Source organism: Pan paniscus, chromosome 22 (assembly GCF_029289425.2).
Source record: "Pan paniscus chromosome 22, NHGRI_mPanPan1-v2.0_pri, whole genome shotgun sequence".
NCBI lineage: Eukaryota > Metazoa > Chordata > Mammalia > Primates > Hominidae > Pan > Pan paniscus.
Genome location: NC_073271.2, coordinates 39,174,982 through 39,202,677, shown reverse-complemented (window position 1 = coordinate 39,202,677; position 27,696 = coordinate 39,174,982). Strand labels below are relative to the sequence as shown.

Here is a 27,696-nt window from a genome sequence, read left to right as displayed (position 1 = left end):
TTCAGATAAAGACATACTCAAGACTGGGAAGAAAAAGAGGTTTAATGGGCTCACAGTTCCACATGGCTGGGGAGGCCTCACAATCATGACAGAAGGCACATCTCACACGGCGGCTGCAAGAGAGAATGCGGAAAGCTCTTCTAAAACCATCAGATCTCATGAGACTTATTCACTACCACGAGAACAGTACAGGGGAAACCACCCCTATGATTCAATTATCTCACACTGGGTCCCTCCCACAACATGTGGGAATTATGGGAGTACAATTCAAGATGAGATTTGGGGCTGGGCACAGTGGCTCACACCTATAATCCCAGCACTTTGGGAGGCCAAAGTGGGTGGATCACCTGAGGTCAGGAGTTCAAGACCAGCCTGGCCAACATGATGAAACCCCATCTTTACTAAAAATACAAAAAAAAATTAGCCAGGCATGGTGGTCTGCGCTCTTAATCCCAGCTACTCGGGAGGCTGAAGCAGGGGAATCGCTTGAACCCTGGAAGTGGAGGTTGCGGTGAGCCGAGATTGCACCACTGCACTCCAGCCTGGGCAAAAAGAGCGAAACTCCGTCTCAAAAAAAAAAATAAATAAAAGATGAGATTTGGGTGGGGACACAGCCAGACCATATCACTGGGTGACATAATGAGACCCTGCCTCTAAAAATAAAAATAAAAATAAAATTTTAAAAAACCACAAGGGCTGACTGCCAAGGTTGGGGAGCCCCAGGGGGCTGGCCATGGTTGCAGGAGTTCACAAGAGAGCAGGGTCTTCACTGCTCCCAGGCCACCTTACAGCAGGTGTTCCCACATCAGTATCTGTGCACGTTGATGAGTTTGGGCATGGAAATTCAACAGAGCGCCGCCTCATTCACATTTGCATCCCCAGGGACTGGTGCACAGAAGGGTTCAGGAAATCCATTTGTGCACGGGTGGGTGTTTTTTTGATTTCCTTGTTCCATGAGACCTGGACAAAAAGGAATAGAAAGTTCTAGCCAGGTGGGCACCAGCAGGCCATCACCTGGAGTCCAATCTGGGAGTGTCAATCTGTTTTTCCCACCTGCCCCCGACTCTGCCCACCCTTAGGGGTTGTTTGACCAGGGCCACCAGCACCTCACACCTTGCAGACACCCCAGGGCCTTCCAGAACCCTAAGCTCATGGCATCTTTGTGTTTCTAACTTGGAAGTCCGCCAGCTCCTGCCATCCCAGAACAGGCTGTTTCCTTGGAGTTCATGCAGAGAACCTCAGAGCTGGGAGGAGGCGAGAGCCCCAGACCACACGTGACCAAGGTCCGACCGTGAGACTGTCAGGGACGGCGACTCTTTGTCCACCGCCCATGCTCTGCTCTTTCTGTTCTCCTACCCAGGGTTTTCGTTCCTCCGAGCCTCAGTTTCCCCAACTATAAAATGGAGACGAAGGCAATGACCACTCCCCTAAACAGCACCACAGCTGCCAGAGGCAGGATGGTCAGCTCCATGGCCTACAGAGGAGGAAGCTGAGGAAAGACCGACCGAGGAACTGGACCTCTGAGGGCTCAAAGTTGTGCATGGCCTGGGGTGGCTCTGGGAGCCGGAGGGAGGCAGCTGGCTCCATTCTGGCCCCTGATCCATGGGACATCCTCCCCTTGCTGAACCGGCATGCAGACCGGCCACCTCCACCCAGTCACCCCGACACAAATGCCCATAGCCTCTTCCAGCCCCTACTGAGAACCTATGTAAACAGTCTCAGAGAAACCACGGCCCCGAAACTTCCACAAAGCTACTGGCATAGCGGCTCTCTCAAGCCACTGTCCACACCACCAGCTCATTCTACCTGGCTCACCAAGGACCTGCATTGGGTGGAACTGTGTCCCCCAAAGCGATGTCTTCAAGTCCTAACCTCAAGACCTACGGATGTGATCTTATTTGGAGGTGGGGTCTTTGCAGATGTAATGAGGCTAAGATGAGGTCACACTGGAGAAGGTGGGCCCTCATCTAATGACTGGCGACCCTGTAAGAAGAGAGAAATTTGGACGCACACACACAGAGAGGTCGTGTAAACACAGAGGCAGAGGTAGGAGTGAGGCTGCCACAGATCAGAGTTCCAAGGCTTCCGGCACCCACCAGCAGCTGGCAGAAGCGAGGAAGGGAACTCTCCTAGAATCTCAGAGGGGGCGCGGCTCCACCCACACCTGGAGTTCAGACTTCTGGCCTCCAGAGCCACGACAGAGCACATGTCTATGGTTTAAGCCCCTCATTTTGTGGTACTTTGTTGGGCTGCCCCGGAACACTGATGCAAGCCTGGATTCGTCCATTTTCCCACTGCTATAAAGAACTTCTGGCTGGGTGCGGTGGCTCACGCCTGTAATCCCAGCACTTTGGGAGGCCGAGGTGGGTGGATCACCTGATGTCAGGAGTTCGAGACCATCATGGCCAACATGGTGAAACCCCATCTCTACCAAAAATACAAAAATTAGCTGGCAGTGGTGGCAGGCACCTGTAATCCCAGCTACTCGGGAGACTGAGGCACAAGAATCGCTTGAAACCAGGAGGCGCAGGTTGCAGTGAGCCGAGATGGTGCCACTGCACTCCAGCCTGGGTGACAGAGCAAGACTCTGTCTGAAAAAAAAAAAAAAAAAAAAAAAAAAAAAACTTACTTGAGACTGGGTGATTTCTAAAGGAAAGAGTTTTCATTGACTCAGAGTTCCGCATGGCTGGGGAGGCCTCAGGAAACTTACAGTCATGGCTGAAGGGGAAGCAGGCACCTTCTTCACATGGTGGCAGGAGAGAGAGAGCAAGAGCAAGTGAAGGGGGAAGAGCCCCTTATAAAACCATCAGATCCCATGAGAACTCACTCGCTATCATGAGAACAGCATGGAGGAAACCGCCTCATGATCCAATCGCCTCCCTCCTTCAACACCTGGGGATTACAATTCGAGGTGAGATTTGGGTGGGGACACAGCCTCACCACATCATAGCCATTCTGCCCTCCCTGCCCTGCCTCCAGACCTGGAGTGTTTCTGAGAGTGGACCCAGCACAGGGAGGAGGTGGCTCAGGACACTCAACTCCTGGTCCAGCTCCCACTCATAGCTGGGGTCCTGGCCGGTGACTCCATCTCCCTTTCTGCTGTCTCCCTGTCTATAAGACAAGGGGCTGGGCCAGCCATCTCAAGGTCCCCTCCAGTTCCATCTTCCCAGGGCTGAGCAGGTCCTGGGCCTTGGCGTTGCAGAGCCCAGCTCACAGGCCCACCCGGGAGAGGTATCGGGATGTGTCTTTGCCACATCATAAGTTAGGCAGAAAGATGTGTGGGACGTGGCCCTGCCCCCAGTCAGGACGGTGGACACATGCAAACGCTGCACAGACGCACCCTGCCCTGACATCGCCCGGAGCACCTGGGTGGCTTCCTGAATGGCGAGGCACGGTGGGCACTCATGGGCCTGCTGTGCACCCCACCTGCAGGGCACGTGCCCAGCAGACAGCAAGGGCTGAATGACAGGTGACAGGACGGCCACCAGGCAGGCCAAGGTGGGGCCAAAGGCAAGGGTGGCTGCTTGGCTGCAGGGCACGGACACTCAGCCTCTATTTCCTCCTGGGGTGGCGAGGGAGGGGTGAGGGAGGGGCGAGGGAGGGGTGAGGGAGGGGTGAGGGAAGGGCGAGGGAGGGGTGAGGGAGGGGTGAGGGAGGGTCAGACCAGATGTGGCCGTGCTTCAGACCGCGTGGGAAGTCCTGGGAGGGCGTGGAGCCCGCTTCGGCTGAAGGGACAGAGTGGGAGGCAGGGGCCAGACAGCGCCGACCACCTGAGACCCAGGCAAGAGACAGTATGGTGGGTGGGGGTACTGCCCAGTAAGGGCTGGGGGAGAGGACCGAGGAAACCCTCCCTCCATCAACGTGCCTGGGAGCCCTGCCAGGTGAGAGCCCTGTTGTTCCTGGATGACTGTGGACCGCTCACTCCGGCCCCTCAGCCCCTACCCAGCCTGCCCCCCAGGAGCAGCACGGCTCGGCACCAGCATCTCTCCAGCTGGCAGTTGCCCCACTGGGATCCCCCAAATGCCCTGCAAGCCAAGGTGTGCAAGCCCTGCACACCGAGGGCCGGAGGGCAGCCCCGGTGCTGTTCCAGATGGAGGGAGGGGTGGGGAGGGGGGAGCTACACTGGGGAGGACTGCGCCGGTCACTGCTGGGGAGGGAAAGCCTCAACACCACCCCTCTTGCCCCCCATCCCCCATAGCCTCCCAGCAAGGTTGTGGCCCGCAGCGGACGCTCCCCACGAGGTAGAGCCCCGTTTCCACACCTGGAGCAGCTGCACCTGGAGGTGGGGCTCATCTCCAGACCTGGAGCAGCTGCCTGCCCCAGGGCAGAAGCCACTGCCTGCAGCCAGGTGAGGCCATGTGGCCAGTCCTGGTCAATGGACTGAGCATGAGGGGATGTGTGCCCAGCAGCAGGGACTACTGTGCACTGAAGGCCAGGGCCGCTGGATTGGGACAAATAAATACAGCAGGTCCTCAAATCCCATCGTTTCATTGTAGGGAGAGTTGAGGAGGTCTCCCCAGGTCCGCGCGGGTTTTCTCCAGGTCCTCCAGTTTCCTCTCACATCCCAAGTACACACCTCAGCCTCACGGCATGTCTACATGGGCCTAGTCCGAGTGAGTGTGGGTGTCCCACGGAGGCCTGTCCTATCCAGGGCGGGTGCCCGCCTTGGCCCTGAGCCACCAGGATGGGCCCTGGTCACCTGCCACCCTGAACTGGAGAAAGCAAGTTGGAAAATGAATGAATACATGAATATAAATTATCAACTAAAAATTATAAAGCCTACGGTAATCACACAAACGCATGACAACAAACGCCGCGTGTGAGGGTGCTCAGGGAGCCGCCATACTCACGGTCGCTCGTCTTTCAGCTGTGCGGTGGGAGGAGGGGCTCCCAAGAGCGTGTGCTTTGCAGACATTGATTCCGTGATTTCACCACCACCACCACTACCACCGCCGTCACTCGCGGACTTCCCAAACATCGGGTAGATCATGATCTCACTTGTTTCTATTAATCTTTCTTATGTAGGTATAGCTACCTCTACATGTAGGGATAGTTTACATTTATTTCAATGTTTAATATTAGAAGGGTTTGGGTCTTTAGAAATTTGGTGGTGTTTTTTGTTTTTTTGTGGGGTTTTTTTGGAAATAGGGTTTTGTTCCGTCGCCCAGGCTGGAGTGTGGTGGTGTGATCACAGCTCACCGCAACCTTCGCCTCTGAGGCTCAAGCAATCCTCCCACCTCAGCCTCCTAAGTAGCTGGGACCATAGGCACACACCACCTTTCCTGGCTAATTTGGGGGGCATTTTTTGTAGAGATGGGGTTTCATCATGTCGCCCAGGCTGGTTTTGAACTCCTTGCCTCAAGAGATCTGCCACCTCAGCCTCCCGAAGTGCTGGGATTACAGGTGTGAGCCACCACACCTGTTCTGGTGATGTTTTGAGAACAGAAATATGCCTTTTTTTTTTTTTTTTTTTTTTTGAGACAGAGTTTCACACTTATTGCCCAGGCTGGAGTGCAATGGCGTGATCTCGGCTCACTGCAACCTCCACCTCCCAGGTTCAAGCGATTCTCCTGCCTCAGCCTCCTGAGTAGCTGGGATTACAGGCATGCGCCACCACACCCAGCTAATTTTGTATTTTGGGTAGAGACGGTGTTTCTCCATGTTAGTCAGGCTGGTCTTGAACTCCCAACCTCAGGTGATCTGCCCGCTTTGGCCTTCCAAAGTGCTGGGATTACTGGTGTGAGCCACCACGCCCAGCCTATACCATAGGAATTTAACTCTTGTTTATATCAACTAGCCTATGGTAAAATTGGTTTCATCATATGTTGTCTTGCTTAAAGTCACAGTTTCCAAGAAGCTGTGATGAAATTGAAGACTTACTGTATGCCATTATCTGTTTAAAAGAAATGATAAGTACCAACCCATGGCCCCTGTTTCCATGTGGCCTAAGATGAAATGCCCAAGGTAAAGGCGATGGCTTCCATCTCCCAGTCCCCCGAGCCTGTCTGAGCTCCAATACTGGTTCTCTGTCCTGTGCCGTACCCCTTGGGAGACACTGACTTTCTTCCCCCAATCCAGCGGTCCCAAATAATCACCTCTGTAGTTGCAGAAGTGGAGAAGTGGACTGAGCCTTCACATTGCCTGAAAGATGGGGAACTCCGCCCTCTAGTGTCCGTCAGCACAGCAAGTGGGACACTTCCATTTCCAAAGTGGAAAGACGGTGCCTTTAAAGATGTAACCCCAACGGAGGTCAAGGTCTGAAAGGGGCAAATTCTTTCCATGACTCCAGCCTGATAAAGACACCCACAACCCTCCCGCCACTTGCAAGATTTGATCCGGAACCAGCTTCTAACAGCTGCCAAACTAAAATGCCTTAGAGACATGGGGTAACCAAATTACAAACGCACGTTCCATTTGATGCAGCCATGCCACCTCTAGAACTGTATCCTGCAAATACAGAGTCGCACGTGTGCAGTCACCTGTGCACAAGATTACCGTTGCAGCTGTTGGTGTTAGTGAAAAACGGACAGTCCCTAAATGTGCACCGTAGAGAGTAGGTGTACCAGCCTCTGCTGCGTGGAACAGCCTGCAGTGGTTGAAAAATGAGGAAATCTGCACATTCATGTTCACAGCAGCATCATTCACAACAGCCAAGAGGTGGAAACAACCCAGGCGTCCACCAACAGGTCAACAGATAAACACAATGTGGTCTCTACATGCAGTGAAATATTATTCACCTTTAGAAAGGAAGGCGTTTTGACACATGCTACCACATGGATGAACCTTGAAGACAATATGCTCAGTAAAACAAAGCAGTCACAAGCCAGGCGCAGTGGCTCACGCCTGTAATCCGAGTTTGGGACCAGCCTGACCAACATGGTGAAACCCTGTTTCTATTAAAAATACAAAAAAAAAAAATTGCTGGGAGTGGTGGCACACACCTGTAATCCCAGCTACTCGGGAGGCTGAGGCAGGAGAATCACTTGAGCCCAGGAGTGCAAGTTGCAATGAGCTGAGATCGCGCCACTGCACTTCAGCCTGGGCGATAGAACAAGATTCTGTCTCAAAAAAAAAAAAAGACAGTCACAAAAGAACAAATGATTGCACTTGTTTGAGTTTCTTAGAGGAGTCATATGCATAGAGACGGACAATAGAATGGTAGGTGTCAGGGGCTGAGGGAAGGAGAACAGGCAGTTAGTGTTTATCGGGGACAGAGTTTTGATTTTGCAAGACAAAAAAGAGTTCTGGAGGTTGGTGGTAGTGATGGTTGCACAACAATGCAAATGTACTTCATATCACTGAACTGTACACTTATTAGTAAAATGGTTAAAATGGTGAATTTTGGTGAATTTTATGTTACGTGTATTTTACCATTAAAAAATGAAGAAATTTCTTTGCTATTGTGGCACACACACAAAAAGAAATTCTTTGTTTTCGTATCTCCTTCCTTCTAGAGATATGGAAATATCTCCAACTTATTACATAAAAATAACATGGAGAACAACGTATGTATGGTGTGCTAACATTTATGCCAAAACAGGAAATACATATGCAATTGCTTGTAACTACATAAAATATCTCTAGGGCCCGCATGAAACTAGTCACACTGGCTGCTCCTGGTGAGGTTGTAGGAGGCTGAGCACAGAGCCAGCAGGGGACTTTTTGGTTATTTTTATTTTGAACCGTGAGAAGGTGTTAATCACACACACAGTAAGCGAAATAAAAATGCCATTTTGGGAAAGAATAAAGCCATTTATGGAAAGCCATGAATATGGGTTGCCTGCATACAGGCAGGTGTAATGGTGGTACAGATCACCATTATTCTGCTGGAAATAAAACTGACCTATATGGACCCCAGGTGCAGACCTGTTGTGAACTGAATATTTATTAAAATTAAAATGTTGAAACCCTAACCTCCTATGGTGTTAGGAGGTGAGGACTCGGAGGTAATAACATTATGAGGATGGGGCCCTATAATGAGGTTAGTGCCTTTATAAGAAGAGAGAAGAGAGCTTGCTCACTCTCTCTCTCTCGTCACCATCTGAGGATACAATGAGAAGGCAGCTGTCTGCAAACCAGGAAGAGAGACCTCACTAGGAACAGCACTGACCAGCAGCTTGATCTTGAATTTCCAGGCTCCAGAACTGTGAGAAATCAATTTCTGTTGTTTAATCTGTGTATCTGTGGCATTTGTCACAGAAGTCTCAGCTGAGGGAGATAAGACCTTAAGTCTTCTTAGGGGTTTAACTATATGGTCTGATCAATTACAGATGCTGATAAAACACAAACACCTTCCTTTTAAAAACTGAGATTCACTTGATAAATGATTTCCCTGTGAGATCTTGTGACAACCATTCATGTGTGATTACATGGAAAGAACACGAAAGTGAGAGCCAAGCCGGGCATAGTGGCTACGCCTGTAATCCCAGCACTTTGGGAGGCTGAGGGGGGGCGGATCACCTGAGGTCAGGAGTTCGAGACCAGCCTGACCAATATGGTGAAACCCTGTCTCTACTAAAAACACAAAAATTAGCTGGGCGTGGTGGTGCATGCCTGTAATCCCAGCTACTCAAGAGGTTGAGACAGGAGAATTGCTTGAACCCAGGAGGCGGAGGTTGCAGTGAGCTGAGATCTCGCCATTGTACTCCAGCCTGGATGACAGAGTGAGACTCCATCTTAAAAAAAAAAAAAAGAAAGAAAAGAAAAAGAGAGAAAGAAAGAGCCATCAGAACATGAGACTCCCTGCGCTTTGGGCAGCCAGGGAGACAAGCGTCTGTCTCCCTGGGGAGGGAGAGTTTACAGCTTTCTGCAGACCATGGCAGGGGGGTTGTGTTTCATGTCATGGACTCACAAAGTTGGGGGTTTCAGAAGGGACCCCAGGAATCAACTAGTGCAACTCCCATTCCACAGATCAACAAACCAAGGCCCAGAATGAGAAAGTGACGGTCCGAAGTGTCCTTAGGATGGTTTTAGGATGACATCATGCTCCATGCCACAGCCCACCTGATTTGGCCCAGGAGCCCCTCCCCAAACTCTGCCAGCCTCACCTGGCCCCGGACCCCCACCAACTTCCGGGCACAGTGGTCTGCTCACTGCTCCTCCACATAGAGCTCATGCTCCAGCCGCCACCCCGCCCCTGCCGACCCCGGGCCTTCACTCACTCTCAACTCTACATCTTTTCAGGGTCACACTCTCAACACCACAACCACAGCTGCTTCACCATCTGGGCTGCTCAGGGCCTCCGAGTGCCACGCATTCTCTCCACAGCTCTAAGCACTGTCTGAAATTAGCTCACTTCTTTTCCTTTTTTTTGTCTTCTCTCTCCCCCTGAACCTGGGGCCCCTGAGGGCAGGGGCCTGGTCTCATTTGCCCTGGTAACCCCAGTTCCTCAGGCAGCATCTGGTTCATAGGAGGTGCTCAAGAAATATGCAATGGTTGAGTAAACAAGACTGAGTGACTGGAAGCCCCAGAACCCAGGCCCAGCAGAGCATCATTCCATAAAGCACCGGCCTTTACAAAAGCCCGGCTGTTCATGGACTGCCATGTGTGGTGCGTCTGGGTGCGGCTTCACTGCCCTGGTTGGTGGGCTGATACTGATTTTGGGGTTTTCTCCTATATCATCAGAGCACATCTCCCCTCTCACAGAGGAAGACAAATTCTTCCTTGGGTCTGTAAGACTTTTCTGACTTTTTTTTTCTTTTTTTGAAACAGAATCTCACTCCGTCACTCAGGCTGGAGTGCAGTGGTGTGATCTCAGCTCACTGCAACCTCAGCCTCCCGGGTTCAAGTGATTCTCCTGCCTCAGCCTCCCGAATAGCTAGAATTACAGGCGTGTGCCACCATACCTGGCTAATTTTTGTATTTTTAGTAGAGATGGGGCTTCACTGTGTTGGCCAGACTGGTCTCAAATTGCTGACCTCAGGTGATCTGCCCACCTCAGCCTCCCAAAATACTGGGATTATAGGTGTGAGCCACTGTGCCCTGCCTGTAAGACTTTGTAATACTTAATACTAAGTTATGTGTGCCACCAGCATGTACACATAATCATTTTCTTCTCCTTTAAGTAAAAAATGAGAAAGAACAGACACGTGGTACAGGGTCTGAGACAGAAAACCACTCTGGCCAGCAGCAGCATCGAAGGCACAAGGCAGCCTTTGGTTCTGCCAGGAGGCTGTTCCTCCACCACTGAGAGAGCCCATGCCCGCATCCCAGCGGCTCCAGACGCCAGCTTCTGCCAGCTCTCCGGAATGTTTTGCTCCTGATCCACTTCTGCGTCTACTTCCTGATGCACTGGCTCCAGCCCGGCCGACATGCACGGCAGCAGAGAGATGGCTGTCACATCGGCTGCTCAAGCAGTCAGGGGCCAAGTGGAATCCTGGCCCTGGGGAGAACGTTCACCACAGCGATGGAGCTAGTCTGTGATTCTGCTTGAAAAGCCACCTGCTAGGCGGTTTGTCTGCTCTCAGCCGGGCACCCTCACGCACCTGCAGTGGCGACAGGTGGGTCTTGTTGCTGTGGGCTGTCCCGATGCAATGGGCTGTAGCTGTCCCAATGCACTGAACTCTGTGCTCCAGCGGGCTGGCCCAGACACAGTGCAGCAGCTGGCAGAGCTGAGAGAGGAAGTGTGCAGTCCCCTGGCAGCCTCAGCTCAGGGCTGGCCTACAGTCACGTCTGCCACACCACTGCTCAAAGCCACTCTCCTGGATGTGCCACACTCAAACAGGGGAAACAGACGCCACCTCTTCAGATGAAGAGCTGCAAAGTCATCGATTTAAAGAGCAGCAAACTCATATGGTCATTTCTTTCTTTCTTTTTGAGACAGGGTCTTGCTCTGTTGCCCAGGCTGGACTAGAACTCCTGAGCTCAAGTAATCCTCCTGTTCACAGACCAAACTGAAGGTAGACCACCTATGCTCATGTCCCAGTGAAAAGATGCAGATGAACTAGGAGAGAAGGGAGTTTTTATTTCTGTAACCAGTTACAGAGAGAAGGCCTGGAAATTATCACCAGACCAACTTAAAATGACAGCGTTTTCCAGAGCTTCTATACCTTCTCAGCTGTGTGTCTACGTGTGAGTGTGCATCCATCTAAAGACATAAGTGATTAACTTCTAATCCATAACTAAGATCTGAGTCCAGAAGACCTTCCTCCGGAGCCTCAGTGAATTTAATTAACCTAGCTGGGTCCAGGTGCTGGAGTGAAAACCCGGATCTGGCCTCCTGCTAAGTCATGGAGGTTTGGGGAGTTCCTTTAGTCTCCAATAAAGCCTGTTTGTGGAGGCCTGGGGAGTTTCTTCAGACCCCCAATAAAATTTGTTTAATCTTAAATGGGTCCTGTTAAGAATTCCTTTGTTATCTCTTCATGCTTTAAAGCCCAGGAAAGGCCTGGGCAAAACTCTTGGTGGGCTTTTGTTACATTCCAGCCTTTGTATAAGGGCGCTGGCTCTTTCAGCTTTTAATATTTAACTTAATCACTTGGTCAGTACTGAAACAGTTGTTATGGAGGCCTGCGTTAGTGAGACCTGGCCTGCCACACCCCCACCTCAGCCTTGCAAGTAGCTGGGACCGTAGGTGTGTATGACCACAACCGGCTACGAAGTCCTATTTCTAAGGTGCATGGAAACAGTGAAGGGAAAATTAAGGCTATTTTCGCAAACAAAACATTCAAACAAACCATTTACAGCAGAATAAACAAATAAAAGCAAGTACTATAGATTGCATAGCCCTCATCAGGGGTCTGAGGCAGGACTCCAAAGGCAAATATACTGATATTTCTGCAGCCAAATTCATCATGGTAAGTGGAACAAATATCCCATAAACAGGATTACAGCTTGCTTCCAGCTGATTTATATAGTAATACAGTAGTTTATGAAATAGCAAGATAACCACATACCATAAATTTTCTAGTACTTCTTACTCCCAAAGACAATGTTCACTGAAGCTTCAAACACAGGTTCAAGTGAAGCTAAATGTCTGTGAAAGAAAAAAAAGCGTTTAAAAGCAAATAAAATTTCAGGACCCTCTAAATTTATTATGTCAAAGGGGATGTTAAGCCCTGGAGACTGAGTCAGTAGCATATTTGCAAATTCTGCTTCTTAGATTACAGCTTAACTCTCTTCCCCAGGGTCCTTGTTCTGGACATGACTAGGAGAAACATGAAGAGCTGCAAAGTTATTGATGTTCTGAAACGCTGCAAAGTCATATTGTCATATTTCTTTCTTTTTGAGACAGGGTCTTGCTGTGTTGTTCAGGCTGGATTGGAACTCCTGAGCTCAACTGGGCATAGTGGCTCACACCTGTAATCTCAGCACTTTGGGAGGCTGAGGCGGGTGGATCACTTGAGGTCAGGAGGTCAAGACCAGCCTGACCAACATGGTGAAACCCCGTCTCTACTAAAAATACAAAAATTAGCCAGGCGTGGTGGCAAGTACCTGTAATCCCAGCTCCTCAGGAGGCTGAGGCAAGAGAATCACTTGAACCTGGGAAGTGGAGGTTGCATTGAGCCAAGATCGCGCCATTGCACTCCAGCCAGGGTGACAGAGCGAGACTTGTCTCAAAAAAAAAGAACTCCTGAGCTCAAGTAATCCTCCTGCCTCAGTCTCCCAGAGACCAGATCTCCTCCTTCCCATCACTGATCTCTGTTACAGATTAGCTGCCTCCTTTATTGTCCTGTACCCAACTCAGACAGATGGCGCAAAGACCTCATGACGGTTGCATCTTCAGTGGGGAAGATTAAATACACCTTTCTTCTTCTTCTTTTTTTTTTTTTTGAGACAGAGTCTGGCTCTGTTGTCCAGGCTGGAGTGCAGTGGTGTGATCTTGGCTCACTGCAACCTCCGCCTCCCGGGTTCAAGCAATTCTCCTGCCTCAGCCTCCCGAGTAGCTGGGGTTATAGGTGCCTGCCACCACGCCCAGCTAATTTTTGCATTTTTAGTAGAGACAGGGTTTCACCATGTTAGCCATGCTGGTCTTGAACTCCTGACCTCAAGTGATCTGCCCACCTTGGCCTCCCAAAATGCTAGGATTACAGGCATGAGCCACTGTGCCTGGCCAAATAAACCTTTCTTGAAAGAAAAAGACCACCTCGACTAATCAGACCATTGTAACTATGCATTAAAGTCTAAAGATGTTGAAATTCTGGTAAGCTTCCATAAACTTTATCTATATACATGGTCCCAAACTTCTATACTTCAGAACACTGACTTCCATTCTTTGGAATCTGTGCTTCCTGGATGGCTGGACTTAAACCTTGCACTTGAATAAACTCTCCTTAAACTAGATTCTGGCCCTTTTGACTATTTTAGATTGACACCTCTATGCATACATGTAATGAATCAGGCTACATCTGGCTGCTTGGGGGTCTTGGGAAAGGGAGCACAGCAGTGATACATTGCTGAGGTCATGGGGCTGGAGGCAGCATGGAGGATGGATTGAAGAGTCTCTGAAGTCCTGGGGCAGCACCGTGTCAATGGGCTTCTCGGCACTTCCTCCCACACCACCAGTGCCACACCTAAGCATCTCTCTAATTCAGGGGTCCTCCTGCTCACTGATAAATGTCCTTGAAGCCAGCAGTTAGCAGGCCACAGATATTGCCAGATAGTCTGTGGGGACTCCCCAGGGTCCACATCTCCCCCACCTTTCCCCTCCCATTGTCACTGGTATTCAGCCGATTCCAGCAATTTCTCCATCATGCGAGGCAGGCACAATAGGTGCCCCATTTCTAGGTTCAGCATCTCTTCTCTGTGACTTTCTCCTGACTCCACTTTTGGTTGATAAACTTTGAGGGTCAATAATGCGGTTTGCTATCACCTTCTTCTGCCATAGATGGGCTTTATCTCCAGGTTCGGTCTCAAGAATTGTTTTAGGTCAAAGTGCTCGTGCAGTTGTGAAAGGAAAATCTCTTGGGCCCCCAAAATCACGAAGCTAAAGGGAAAAGTCAAACTGGGAGCTGCTTATGGCAAACCTGCCTCCCTTTCTACTGCAAGTCACCCCTCTGCTCACTGAGATAAATGCATATCTGATTGCCTCCTTTGGAGGGGCTCATCAGAAGCTCAAAAGAATGCGATCACTTGTCTCTTATCTACCCATGACCTGGAAGCCCCCTCCGGCTTTGAGTTCCGCTTTTGCTTTGAGTTGTCCCACCTTTCCGGACCAAACCAATGTTCATCTTACATGTGTTAACTGATGTCTCAGGTCTCCCCAAAGTGTCTAAAACCAAGCTGTGCTCCGACCACCTTGGGCACGTGTTGTCAGGACCACCTGAGGCCGTGTCACGGGTACGCGTCCTCAACCTTGGCAAAATAAACTTTCTAAATTAACTGAGGCCTGTCTCAAATGGTTGGGGTTCACACAGTCAACCAAGTGCACGTTAGTGGAGCTGTCCATCCTGTCCGAGCATTTGTGACTGTGTGAATGGCAGCCTTGTGAGTGAACTTAGTCAGGAAGCCCTGCTTTCTGTTAATGGCAGGATTCCCCCTTCCCCCCAAAAAAGCATTTATATTCACTCTTATTGGAGTGTAAAACTCCCTTCACAAATCGTGGAAAGTAAATGTCAGAAACATTGCTTTTCAAAAGACATTCAGGAAAGGAATGTGGGGAGCAGCTGTGCAGAAATAACAAAATGTTCGTTTTTCTTCCAGACCAGCTTATCTGCAGTGAATTCCTGGCACTGATACAAAGGATTATTAAACCATGCAGAAAACATGGCTTGGGTTCCCAGTATATGTTCCCTTGCATACTAGCATACACCATTCACACCAGTGGCTTTTTCCAACCACAACTAGCTTTGGCCAGCATCATCTCGTGCCTTTCCTCCTGGACGCCTGTTGTGACTCTCCGCAACCATCCTGCCTGTCTAGAAAGGAGCACAGGTGAAGCTGCCTGACTCATCAGCTACACAAACTTGCTCTGACTAAGGTTTTGTTGTTTTTTGGCTTTCAGACAGGGTCTCTCTCTGTCACCCAGGCTGAAGTGCAGTGGTACCATCTTGGCTCACTGCAACTTCAACCTCCCTGGGCTCAGTGATCCTCCTACCTCAGCCTCCAGAGTAGCTGGGACTACAGGCATGCACCACCATGCTTGGCTAATTTCTGTATTTTTTGCAGAGATGGGGTTTTGCCATGTTGGCCAGACTGGTCTCAAATCCCTGGGCTCAAGCAATCCACTTGCCTTGGCTTCCCAAAGTGCCGGGATTGCAGGCGTGAGCCACCGCGCCTGGTTGAGACTAAGGTTTTCAGAGGATACAAATCCATCAATGTAATTTTCAGCTGTTTCCTGATCAGGAAAGAAGCCTTTCCACCACAGCTATGCAGATTGTTTTACACCATGACACTTCTTGAATATTCATGCTCACCTTTAAAGTTCAGTTCTTCCTGCTGTATTCCAGCTTCTTTCATAACCAACAAACCACTCCTTGGCAAACAGTGACTACTTCATTGCCAACTCCATTCCATCCGTTTCTGGTCAAGATCTCTCTCCCTACACCACACCCCACTGACCCTGTGTTTTCCATATTTCAATGGCTCTTGGTAATCATAATTATTATAAATTTTCAACTGTTTGTCTTTTTTTTAATAGAGAGAGGATCTTGCTATGTTGGCCAGGTTGGTCTTGAACTCTTGACCTCAAGCAGTCCTCCCACCTCAGCCTCCCAAAGTGCTAGGATTATAAGCATGAGCCACCACGCACAGCCCAACTGCTTGTCTTTTGATGGCTTCCCAACATCACTGATGCTTTCTGCACTATTGACAAAGAAAGTGTTTCCATGTGTCCTTCCCACAGTGAGCACTGGGTACATGTTACCCTTTTTGTATGAATTCACAGTGCAATTAAACCCATAGTCACAAAAAGACAAATGCATTTTAAAAATTAAAACATACACATTGTCAGCAACCAGCAGAGGTGCCTGTAACAGAGGGAGCATTGGGATGCTGCCAACACCTCGGGTCAGGTCAGCTTTTGCAAATTTTGGCACCAAGTTTACAGAAAAAAAAAAAAGGCCTTTTCATTTTCACAGCTTTTTGCTTTTTGGAATGCTGATAAGGGCCTGTGGGTCTGTTCCATCATGGAATCAGGGTGAAAAGACAGAATTGGAGTCCTCAAAGCAACCCCAGTCTAGTAGGACAGAGATGTCAACACTGCATTACAGCATCATTCAACAAGGGCAGTTTCTGATGCCTCATGGGCACCTACTAAGTGCCAAGCTTCGTCCACTCCTCAAAGGCAGGTTGGCTGATCCTATTAGCCAATGGAAACCCTGAGTCTAGAGAACTTCATAATGCAGGTCATGCAGCAGGAAGTGGCAAAGCAGGATAGCACATCCAGGTCTGTTCAACCTTTGCAGGTAAGGAGGGGAAGCTGTGAGAACCCAAAATGCATTGCACATCTGGGAGGGAGATGACTCCGAGGAGGCCTCAAGGGCCAATCTGGAATGCTGAGAAGGAGGGAGTGGGCATGGGCCCTGGAAGAACACACTGTGCACAGGTGGGAGGCTCCCACGACCAAGAGCTGAAAGTTGCCCGGCACATTCCAGGGACTGGGAGCCATGGAGGGCTCCCAGTAAGAAACAGCAGGATCGAATCTGTATTTCCCACAGAGCCCTCTGGCAGAAGGACAAATGGTCATCTAGAAAAGGAGGAAACAGCATAGATACTGCTGTAGTGATCCAGGTACACTCAGGAATGGCCAAGAGGAGGAAAAGGAGCAGACATGGTTGAGAGAAGCCAAGGAATTAGAATGGATGTGAATCAGACAACTTAGGGCAACCAAGGTGGGCTCAGGCTATAGATGACTGGCATTTACTAAATGCTTGAACAGAACGTCAAGAGATGGGAGGAGGAGGATAAAATGAAGTCAGCTGGAGACATGTTGAGCTGAGGTGCCTGACAGACTTCTAAGTGGAGATCTGTCTTCCGAATTTGTGTCTGTGCACCTGCCACAGTATCTGACACATCAGACATGCCCCCCAAAATATAAGATGGACGGACAGATGGATGGATGGACAGATGGATGGATGACTCAGTGGGCTGGATGGATGGATGGATGGATGGATGAATGGATGAATAAATGGGTGGGTGAAAGGACAGATGGATGGATGGATGGATGGACAGATGGATGGATGACTCAGTGAGATGGATGGATGGATGGATGGATGAATGGATGAATAAATGGGTGGGTGAAAGGACAGATGGATGGATGGATGGATGGATGTCTGGGTGAGTGGATGGATGGATGTCTGGGTGAGTGGATGGATGGATGGATGGATGGACTAACAGACAAATGGGTGGATGGCTAGATGAGCGGATAGGTGGGTGAAAGGACAGACATATGAATGAACAGATGAAGGGAGGAATGTATTCTCAACTTTAAATAATGAGATTTAGAAAATATGATTAAGGACAAAGTTTATTCAAGCCCAAAGCTTAAGGATGGCCACCTGGGAGCCTAGATTCAAGTTCCCCTGAATAGATGCTCCAATTAGCAGCAGTGGGGTTTTTTGTTTTGTTTTGTTTTGTTTTTTTTGAGACAGGGCCTCACTCTGTCACCCAGTCTGGAGTGCAGTGGTGTAATCACAGCTTACTGCAGCCTCAACCTCCCAGATTCAAGCAATCCTCTCTCCTCAGCCTGCCTCAGTAGCTGGGACCACAGGCACATGCCCCTATGCTTGGATAATTTTTTTAAATTTTTTATAAAGACAGGCTCTCACTATGTTGTCTCAAACAAAAACAAAACAAAAAGTCCCACTCTCCTGTCTCTCTGGGCCTGATAACTCTGGCACACCTCACATAGCTTAGACTGCTCTGTGCTATTTTTTTTTCCCATTTCTCCCCTTTTCATCAAGACCTTTCAAAGAAGGCCTCATAGAAAAATGCAAATTGTTTTGGCTCCCTTTATGTTCAGGAGCTTAGTCCTGAGTTGCTAGGAAGGTTAATTATCAGATGGCCTTGTCCCATGTAGGGGAGGGGAGATGTATTAAGCCATTCTTGCATTGCTATAAAGAAATAACCAGCTGGCTGCACTGGCTCGCGCCTGTAATCACAACACTTTGGGAGGCCGAGGTGGGCAGATGGCTTGAGCCCAGGAGTTTGAGACCAGCCTGGACAACATGGCAAAACCTAACCTTTACTAAAAATTCAAAAATAATTAGCCAGGCATGGTGGTACATGCCTGTAGTCTCAGTCACTCAGGAGGCTGAGGTGGGAGAATCACCTGAGCCTCGGGAGGAGAAGGCTGCCATGAGCCATGATCGTGCCACTGTACTCTAGCCTGGGTGACAGAGTAAGAACCTATCTTGCATGAAAATAAATAAATAAGTAAATAAATAAATAAATAAATAAAAATAAGAAATACCTGAGATTGGGTAATATATAAGAAAAGAGGTTTAATTGGCACATGGTTCTGCAGGCTTTACAGGAAGCATGGTGCTGGCATCTCTTCAGCTTCTAGGAAGGCCTTAGGAAGCTGACAATCAGGGCAAAAGGTAAAGGGGGAGTGGGCATGTCACAAAGGGAAAGCAGGAACAAGAGAGAGAGAGGGAGAGAGTGGCAGGTGAGGTGCCACACACTTTTAAAAGACCAGATCTCATGAGAACTCACTATCACGAGGACAGCACCAAAGGGAGAGTGCTAAGCCATTCGTGAGAAATCCACCATGAGCCAACCACCTCCCACCAGGCCCCACCTCCAATGTTGGGGATTATATTTCAATATCAGATTTGGGTGAGCACAAATATCCAAATTATATCAGGGAAGGATACCTCTCAGTGAGGAATCTGAAGAAAGCCAAAAGCCAAATTGGGATGGCATCGCAGGGTGGCAAAAATGAGACCTCAGCCAAGTCATCAATTTATATAACTGCTGTTGCCTGTTGAATCATCTCTAGTCTTCAGAATACCATGAATTTGGTTTTCTTAGGAGAAGTAAAACAATGAGAGATACAGCTGGGCATGGTGGCTCATGCCTGCAATCCCGGCACTTTGGGAGGCTGAGGCAGGTGGACCACTTGAGGTCAGGAGTTTGAGACCAGCCTGGCCAACATGGTGAAACCCCGTCTCTACTAAAAATACAAAAAATTAGCCGGGCATGGTGGCAAGCACCTGTAATCCCAGCTACTCTGGAGGCTGAGGCAGGAGAATCACTTGAACCCAGGAGGCAGAGGTTGCAGTGAGCTAAGATCAAGCCATTGCACTCCAGCCTGGGCAACAAGAGTGAAACTCCATCTCAAAAAAAAAAAAAAGAGAGAGAGAGAGAGATACATAGTAGAAATATAATGCACATAAGAATTATAATCAAAAAGAAATGTGTATGCCAGAACAGAAAAAAAAATTCAATTTATGCGTGAACTAAAAACATCATAAGGAAAATTAAAACCCAGCCCTTCTTTAAAGACTTGTTGTAGCCAGGAAATAATTAAGGATTGCAGGAAAATAATAAAAACTCAGAAACAATCATCAGGGCTGGAATCTATTAATAGGTATAAAATCGTTTTCTTCTGAAACATAATTTTTCTCTCTCAGATTCCCCATTTCTACCAAAGATAAATCTTAGTGGGACCAAGTTACTTGTAAAATAAGTTTTAGCCTTGTACTCAGCTTCATTATTTGCATAAAGTGGAACAAGAATCATGACTGATCATAAAGGTTCTTTTCAAGTTGGCTTTGAAGGAATTTTCATAGAGAATTTCAGATTAAACTTTTTAATCTGAGGCTTTAAAAAGCCAAAGATTCATCTTCAGATTGTGCCTGTAACACCTGCATGAACTGGGTGAGTTCCTCTTTTCTCAAGGCCCCAAAATATTTGAAGTTCCTGGGCCTGTCAGAAAGGGACATTATTTACTTACCTCAAGATCAGGAACCTTGTAAGGGAACTGTATAGATAAGGTACATGGCCACTCTTTCCAAGTAGCTTTTTATTGGCTCTATAAAGCCAACCTGAATTCCTCAGAGCAGTCTGGTCATATCTGAAAATATGCCATTCCAGTCAAAGCCTTGCTAGAATAACCAGTGTCTTCAATTGTGTTCTGTTAACAAAGGAAAAAAATTTTTTACTAAAATTATGCAAATAATTATATTACAATAAAATAAGAATACTCATTCATAGTTTCTGAATTCTGGAGAAATCAGGTAGAAAGAAAGATAAATGCTTCAATTTTGCTCACAAAAATATATTTTACCCAATTGCTATAAGCTCTAAACAGATTTTTTTTTTTTAAAGTTTTTGGCCAGGTACTGTGGCTCACGCCTGTAATCCCAGCACTTTGGGAGGCCAAGGAGGGTGGATCACTTGAGGTCAGGAGTTCGAGACCAGCCTGGCCAACATGGTGAAACCCCGTCTCTACTAAAGGCATGGTGGCGCACACCTATAATCCCAGCTACGCAGGAGGCTGAGGCAGAAGAATCGCTTGAACCCGGGAGGCGGAGGTTGCAGTGAGCCGAGATTGCACCACTGCACTATAGCCTGGGCAACAAGAGCGAAACTCCATCTCAAAAAAAAAAACAAAAGTTTTCTTAACTCTCGAAAACAAAACAAAAAGAGTTAGCAATGTTTCAACAAAAAAGTCATAAAAATAATTTCAGTCCGGTGTAATGAATTATTGTAATGCCTGATGCTGGGTTAGAAATCTTCATGAATGCATCAGTTTTTCATTAGCATTGTGGAAGTTTTTACCTAGTCCAATGGTATGATCTCTAAGTTTATTAGAAACCTGTATTCAAGAGTACTTCTCAGTGTCCTTTCCATGAATTTCCTTGAAGAAAAGATAAACTTTGGACTGTAGCTGATTGTAAACCACTTTTTTTCTTTTCTTTTTTTTTTTTTTTTGAGATAGAGTCTCCCTCTGTTTCCCAGGCTGGAGTGCAGCAGTGTGATCTCAGCTCACTGCAATCTCCACCTCCAGGGTTCAAGCGATTCTCCTGCCTCAGCCTCCCAAGTAGCTGGGACCACAGCTGTGAATCCATCTGGTCCTGGACTTTTTTTGGTTGGTAGGCTATTAATTATTGCCTCAATTTCAGAGCCTGTTATTGGTCTATTCAGGGATTCAACTTCTTCCTGGTGTAGTCTTGGGAGGGTGTATGTGTCCAGGAATTTATCTATTTCTGCTAGATTTTCTAGTTTTATTGTGTAGAGGTGTTCATAGTATTCTCTGATGGTAGTTTGTATTTCTGTGGGATCGGTGGTGATATCCCCTTTATCATCTTTTATTGCATCTATCTGATTCTTCTCTCTTTTCTTCTTTATTAGTCTTGCTAGCGGTCTATCAATTTTGTTGATCTATTCAAAAAACCAGCTCCTGGATTCATTGATTTTTTGAAGGGTTTTTTGTGTCTCTCTCTCCTTCAGTTCTGCTCTGATCTTAGTTATTTCTTGCCTTCTGCTAGCTTTTAAATGTGTTTGCTCTTGCTTCTCTAGTTCTTTTAGTTGTGATGTTAGGGTGTCAATTTTAGAACTTTCCTGCTTTCTCTTGTGGGTATTTAGTGCTGTCCAGCTTTGTTCCATTGCTGGTGAGGAGCTGCATTCCTTTGGAGGGGGAGAGGCGCTCTGATTTTTAGAATCTTCAGCTTTTCTGCTCTGTTTTTTCCCCATCTTTGTGGTTTTATCTACCTTTGGTCTTTGATGATGGTGATGTACAGATGGGGTTTTGGTGTGGATGTCCTTTCTGTTTGTTAGTTTTCCTTCTAACAGTCAGGACCCTCAGCTGCAAGTCTGTTGGAGTTTGCTGGAGGTCCACTCCAGACCCTGTTTGCCTGGGTATCAGCAGCGGAGGCTGCAGAACAGTGGATATTGATGAACAGCAAATGTTGCTGCCTGATCGTTCCTCTGGAAGCTTCATCTCAGAGGGGTACCCGGCCGTGTGAGGTGTCAGTCTGCCCCTTCTGGAGGGTGCCTCCCAGTTAGGCTACTTGGGGGTCAGGGACCCACTTGAGGAGGCAGTCTGTCCATTCTCAGATCTCAAACTCCGTGCTGGGAGAACCACTGCTCTCTCCCATTCTGGCTAAATGACTTATTTTACACAGACCTGTGATCCTATTTTGATATCAAATGTTTTCTTTTTTCCTTTTTTTTTTTTTTAGATGGAATCTCGCTCTGTCACCCAGTCTGGAGTGTAGTGGTGTGATCTCAGCTCACTACAACCTCCGCCTCCTGGATTCAAATGATTCTCCTACCTCAGCCACCCAACTAGCTGGGATTACAGGTGTGCAACACCACACCTGGGTAATTTTTGTATTTTTAGTAGAGATAGGGTTTTGCCACGTTGGTCAGGCTGGTCTCGAACTCATGACCTCAGGTGATCCACCCACCTCCGCCTCCCAAAGTGCTGTGATTATAGGCGTGAGCCACTGTGTCTGGCCATATTTTGATATCAAATGTTTTAAACCTTTGATATTTGACATACTTCCCAAAATCAATTTTTTTTTTTTTTTGAGATTGGGTCTCACTCTTTTACTCAGGCTGGAGTGGCACAGTCATGGCTCACTGTAACCTCTCCCTCCTGGGCTCAAGCAGTACTCCCACCTCAGCCTCTAGAGCAGCTGAGACTACAGATGCACGCCACCACACTCGGCTTAATTTTTAAATTCTTTTTTTAGAGATGAGGCTTGATCATATTGTCCAGGCTGGTCTTGAACTCCTGGGCTCAAGCGATCTGCCTTCCTTGGCTTCCCAATGTGCTGGGATTACCAGTGTGAGCCACTGTACCCAGCCAAAAATCAAATTTCAAATTCTAAAATTAAGTCTTTTTGACCTGAACTAATGTGGACATAACCTGGACATAACAAATAGAAACTCCTGGGAATCCAAATAGTAGGCTTACTCGGTATGTTAGAATCATACAGGAAGCATTGTCAAATAAACAATAGCGTTTAACTTTCTTTGAGTTATATGTGTATCACACAAGTATAAATGTGTGATTAATATTTGTTCCAAAATCATATGAGATTTCTAAAATTTTGATATGTCCTGGTATATGTTATCAGTCATAATTATGATTATGATGTTACATTGTTAGATGCCACAGAAATAACCAATTTTCCTTGTCACAGGCATCTTTAACTATGGCTACTATAAGTCTTTTGTCATCCGTAGACAATCACTGTTTTACTTTGATTCTTTTCGAAAAGTGGTTTACGGCCTGGCATGGTGGCTCACACCTGTAATCCCAGCACTTTGGGAGGTCAAGGCTGGTAGATCACCTGAGGTCAGGAGTTTGAGGCCAGCCTGGCCAACATGGTGAAACCCCATCTCTACTAAAAATACAAAAATTAGCCAGATGTGGTGGTGGGCACCTGTAGTCCCAGCTGAATGCTACCAGAGGCACAAGGAGGAGCTGGTACCATTCCTTCTGAAACTATTCCAATCAACAGAAAAAGAGGGAGTCCTCCCTAACTCATTTTATGAGGCCAGCATCATCCTGATACCAAAGGCTGGCAGAGACACAACAAAAAAAGAGAATTTTAGACTAATATCCCTGATGAACATTGATGCAAAAATCCTCAGTAAAATACTGCCAAACTGAATCCAGCAGCACATCAAAAAGCTTATCCACCATGGGTTAAGCCAAGATGTCTTAAGACACCAAAAGTGGCACTTTGCACCCAAGACTGTGTGGTAGATAGAGCTCCCTCTCCCCTCTCCCCTCTCCCCTCCCCCCTCCCCACTCCCCCCTCTCCCCTCTCCCCTCTTTCCACGGTCTCCCTCTGATGCCGAGCCGAAGCTGGACGGTACTGCAGCCATCTCAGCTCACTGCAACCTCCCTGCCCGATTCTCCTGCCTCAGCCTGCCGAGTGCCTGCGATTGCAGGCGCGCGCCGCCACGCCTGACTGGTTTTCGTATTTTTTTTGGTGGAGACGGGGTTTCGAGTGTCGGCTGGGCTGGTCTCCAGCTCCTAACCGCGAGTGATCCGCCAGCCTCGGCCTCCCGAGGTGCCGGGATTGCAGACGGAGTCTCGTTAACTCAGTGCTCAATGGCACCCAGGCTGGAGTGCAGTGGCGTGATCTCGGCTCACTACAACCACCTCCCAGCCGCCTGCCTTGGCCTCCCTAAGTGCCGAGATTGCAGCCTCTGCCTGGCAGCCACCCCGTCTGGGAAGTGAGGAGCGTCTCCGCCTGACCGCCCATCGTCTGGGATGTGAGGAGCCCCTCTGCCTGGCTGCCCAGTCTGGAAAGTGAGGAGCGTCTCTGGCCGGCTGCCATCCCATCTAGGAAGTGAGGAGTGCCTCTTCCCGGCCGCCATCACATCTGGGAAGTGAGGAGCGTCTCTGCCCGGCCGCCCATCGTCTGAGATGTGGGGAGCACCTCTGCCCTGCCGCCCCGTCCGGGATGTGAGGAGCGTCTCTGCCCGGCCGCCCTGTCTGAGAAGTGAGGAGACCCTCTGCCCGGCAACCGCCCCGTCTGAGAAGTGAGGAGCCCCTCCGCCCGGCAGCCACCCCGTCTGAGAAGTGAGGAGCATCCTCCCTCCTCGTCCGGGAGGGAGGTGGGGGGGTCAGCCCCCCGCCCGGCCAGCCGCCCCGTCCGGGAGGTGAGGGGCGCCTCTGCCCGGCCGCCCCTACCGGGAAGTGAGGAGCCCCTCTGCCCGGCCAGCCGCCTCATCCGGGAGGGAGGTGGGGGGGTCAGCCCCCCGCCCGGCCAGCCGCCCCGTCCGGGAGGGAGGTGGGGGGGTCAGCCCCCCGCCCGGCCAGCCGCCCCGTCCGGGAGGGAGGTGGGGGGGTCAGCCCCCCGCCCGGCCAGCCGCCCCGTCCGGGAGGGAGGTGGGGGGGTCAGCCCCCCGCCCGGCCAGCCGCCCCGTCCGGGAGGGAGGTGGGGGGGTCAGCCCCCCGCCCGGCCAGCCGCCCCGTCCGGGAGGGAGGTGGGGGGGTCAGCCCCCCGCCCGGCCAGCCGCCCCGTCCGGGAGGGAGGTGGGGGGGTCAGCCCCCCGCCCGGCCAGCCGCCCCGTCCGGGAGGGAGGTGGGGGGGTCAGCCCCCCGCCCGGCCAGCCGCCCCGTCCGGGAGGGAGGTGGGGGGGTCAGCCCCCCGCCTGGCCAGCCGCCCTGTCCGGGAGGTGAGGGGCGCCTCTGCCCAGCCGCCCCTACCGGGAAGTGAGGAGCCCCTCTGCCCGGCCAGCCGCCCCATCCGGGAGGGAGGTGGGGGGGTCAGCCCCCCGCCGGGCCAGCCGCCCCGTCGGGGAAGTGAGGGGCACCTCTGCCCGGCCGCCCCTACTGGGAAGTGAGGAGCCCCTCTGCCCGGCCAGCCGCCCTGTCTGGGAGGGAGGTGGGGGGTCAGCCCCCCGCCCGGCCAGCCGCCCCATCCGGGAGGGAGGTGGGGGGGTCAGCCCCCCGCCCGGCCAGCCGCCCCGTCCGGGAGGTGAGGGGCGCTTCTGCCCGGCCGCCCCTACTGGGAAGTGAGGAGCTCCTCTGCCCGGCCACCACCCCATCTGGGAGGTGTACTCAACAGCTCATTGAGAACGGGCCATGAAGACAATGGCGGTTTTGTGGAATAGAAAGGGGGGAAAGGTGGGGAAAAGATTGAGAAATCGGATGGTTGCCGTGTCTGTGTAGAAAGAGGTAGACATGGGAGACTTTTCATTTTGTTCTGTACTAAGAAAAATTCTTCTGCCTTGGGATCCTGTTGATCTGTGACCTTACCCCCAACCCTGTGCTCTCTGAAACATGTGCTGTATCCACTCAGGGTTGAATGGATTAAGGGCGGTACAAGATGTGCTTTGTTAAACAGATGCTTGAAGGCAGCATGTTCGTTAAGAGTCATCACCACTCCCTAATCTCAAGTACCCAGGGACACAAACACTGCGGAAGGCCGCAGGGTCCTCTGCCTAGGAAAACCAGAGAACTTTGTTCACTTGTTTATCTGCTGACCTTCCCTCCACTATTGTCCTGTGACCCTGCCAAATCCCCCTCTGCGAGAAACACCCAAGAATGATCAATAAAAAAGAAAAAATAAATAAATAAATAAATAAATAAATAAATAAATAAAAAAAAGCTTATCCACCATGATTAAGTGGGCTTCATCCCTGGGATGCAAGGCTGGTTCAATATACGCAAATCAATAAACATATAATGTTTATTGATTTAACATTATATGTTAAATCAGCATATAAACAGAACTAAAGACGAAAACCACATGATTATCTCAATAGATGCAGAAAAGGCCTTGACAAAATTCAACAGCCCTTCATGCTAAAAACTCTCAATAAATTAGGTATTGATGGGACATATCTCAAAAGAATAAGAGCTATTTATGACAAACCCACAGCCAATACCATACTGAATGGGCAAAAACTGGAAGCATTCTCTTTGAAAACTGGCACAAGACAGGGATGCCCTCTCTCACCACTCCTATTCAATGTAGTGTTGGAAGTTCTGGCCAGGGCAATCAGGCAGGAGAAAGAAATAAAGGGTATTCAATTAGGAAAAGAGGAAGTCAAATTGTCCCTGTTTGCAGATGGCATGATTGTATATTTAGAAAACCCCATTGTCTCAGCCCAAAATCTCCTTAAGCTGATAAGCAACTTCAGCAAATTCTCAGGATACAAAATCAATGTGCAAAAATCACAAGCATTCTTGTACACCAATAACAGACAGAGAGCCAAATCATGAGTGAACTCCCATTCACAATTGCTTCAAAGAGAATAAAATACCTAGGAATCCAACTTACAAGAGATGTGAAGGACCTCTTCAAGGAGAACTACAAACCACTGCTCAAAGAAATAAAAGAGGACACAAACAAATGGAAGAACATTCCATGCTCATGGATAGGAAGAATCAATATTGTGAAAATGGCCATACTGCCCAAGGTAATTTATAGATTCAATGCCATCCCCATCAAGCTACCAATGACTTTCTTCACAGAATTGGAAAAAACTACTTTAAAGTTTATATGGAACCAAAAAAGAGCCCACATTGCCAAGACAATCCTAAGCCAAAAGAACAAAGCTGGAGGCATCACACTACCTGACTTCAAACTATACTACAAGGCTACAATAACCAAAACAGCATGGTACTGGTACCAAAACAGAGATATAGACAAATGGAACAGAACAGAGCCCTCAGAAACAATACCACACATCTACAACCATCTGATGTTCAACAAACCTGACAAAAACAAGAAATGGGGAAAGGATTCCCTATTTAATAAATGGTGCTGGGAAAACTGGCTAGCCATATGTAGAAAGCTGAAACTGGATCCCTTCCTTACACCTTATACAAAAATTAATTCGAGATGGATTAAAGACTTAAATGTTAGACCTAAAACCATAAAAACCCTAGAAGAAAACCTAGGCAATACCATTCAGGACATAGGCATGGGCAAGGACTTCATGTCTAAAACACCAAAAGCAATGGCAACAAAAGCCAAAATTGACAAATGGGATCTAATTAAACTAAAGAGCTTCTGCACAGCAAAAGAAACTACCATCAGAGTGAACAGGCAACCTACAGAATGGGAGAAAATTTTTGCAATCTACTCATCTGACAAAGGGCTAATATCCAGAATCTACAAAGAACTCAAACAAACTTACAAGAAAAAAACAAACAACCCCATCAAAAAGTGGGCAAAGGATATGAACAGACACTTCTCAAAAGAAGACATTTATGCAGCCAACAGACACATGAAAAAATGCTCATCATCACTGGCCATCAGAGAAATACAAATCAAAACCACAGTGAGATACCATCTCACACCAGTTAGAATGGTGATCATTAAAAAGTCAGGAAAC

General features: G+C 48.7%; 1 protein-coding gene across 4 annotated transcripts in view; it reads right to left on the bottom strand.

The window, feature by feature from the left end:
* The window catches only part of CRYAA (crystallin alpha A), a 66,621-nt gene that overhangs the window by 26,786 nt on the left and 12,139 nt on the right, over positions 1-27,696 (bottom strand). The window contains exons 2-5 of one of the 4 annotated variants that reach the window (XR_010111061.1): positions 19,835-20,014; positions 18,347-18,457; positions 11,892-11,971; positions 25-4,712 (exon numbers count right to left, since the gene is read on the bottom strand). The gene's annotated coding sequence lies outside the window, so the exon portion shown is untranslated. Of the gene's footprint in view, positions 1-24; positions 10,943-11,891; positions 11,972-18,346; positions 18,458-19,834; positions 20,015-27,696 lie in introns of those variants that run through there. The other 3 variants (XM_063601264.1, XR_008622443.2, XR_008622444.2) reach the window with 3 other exon arrangements.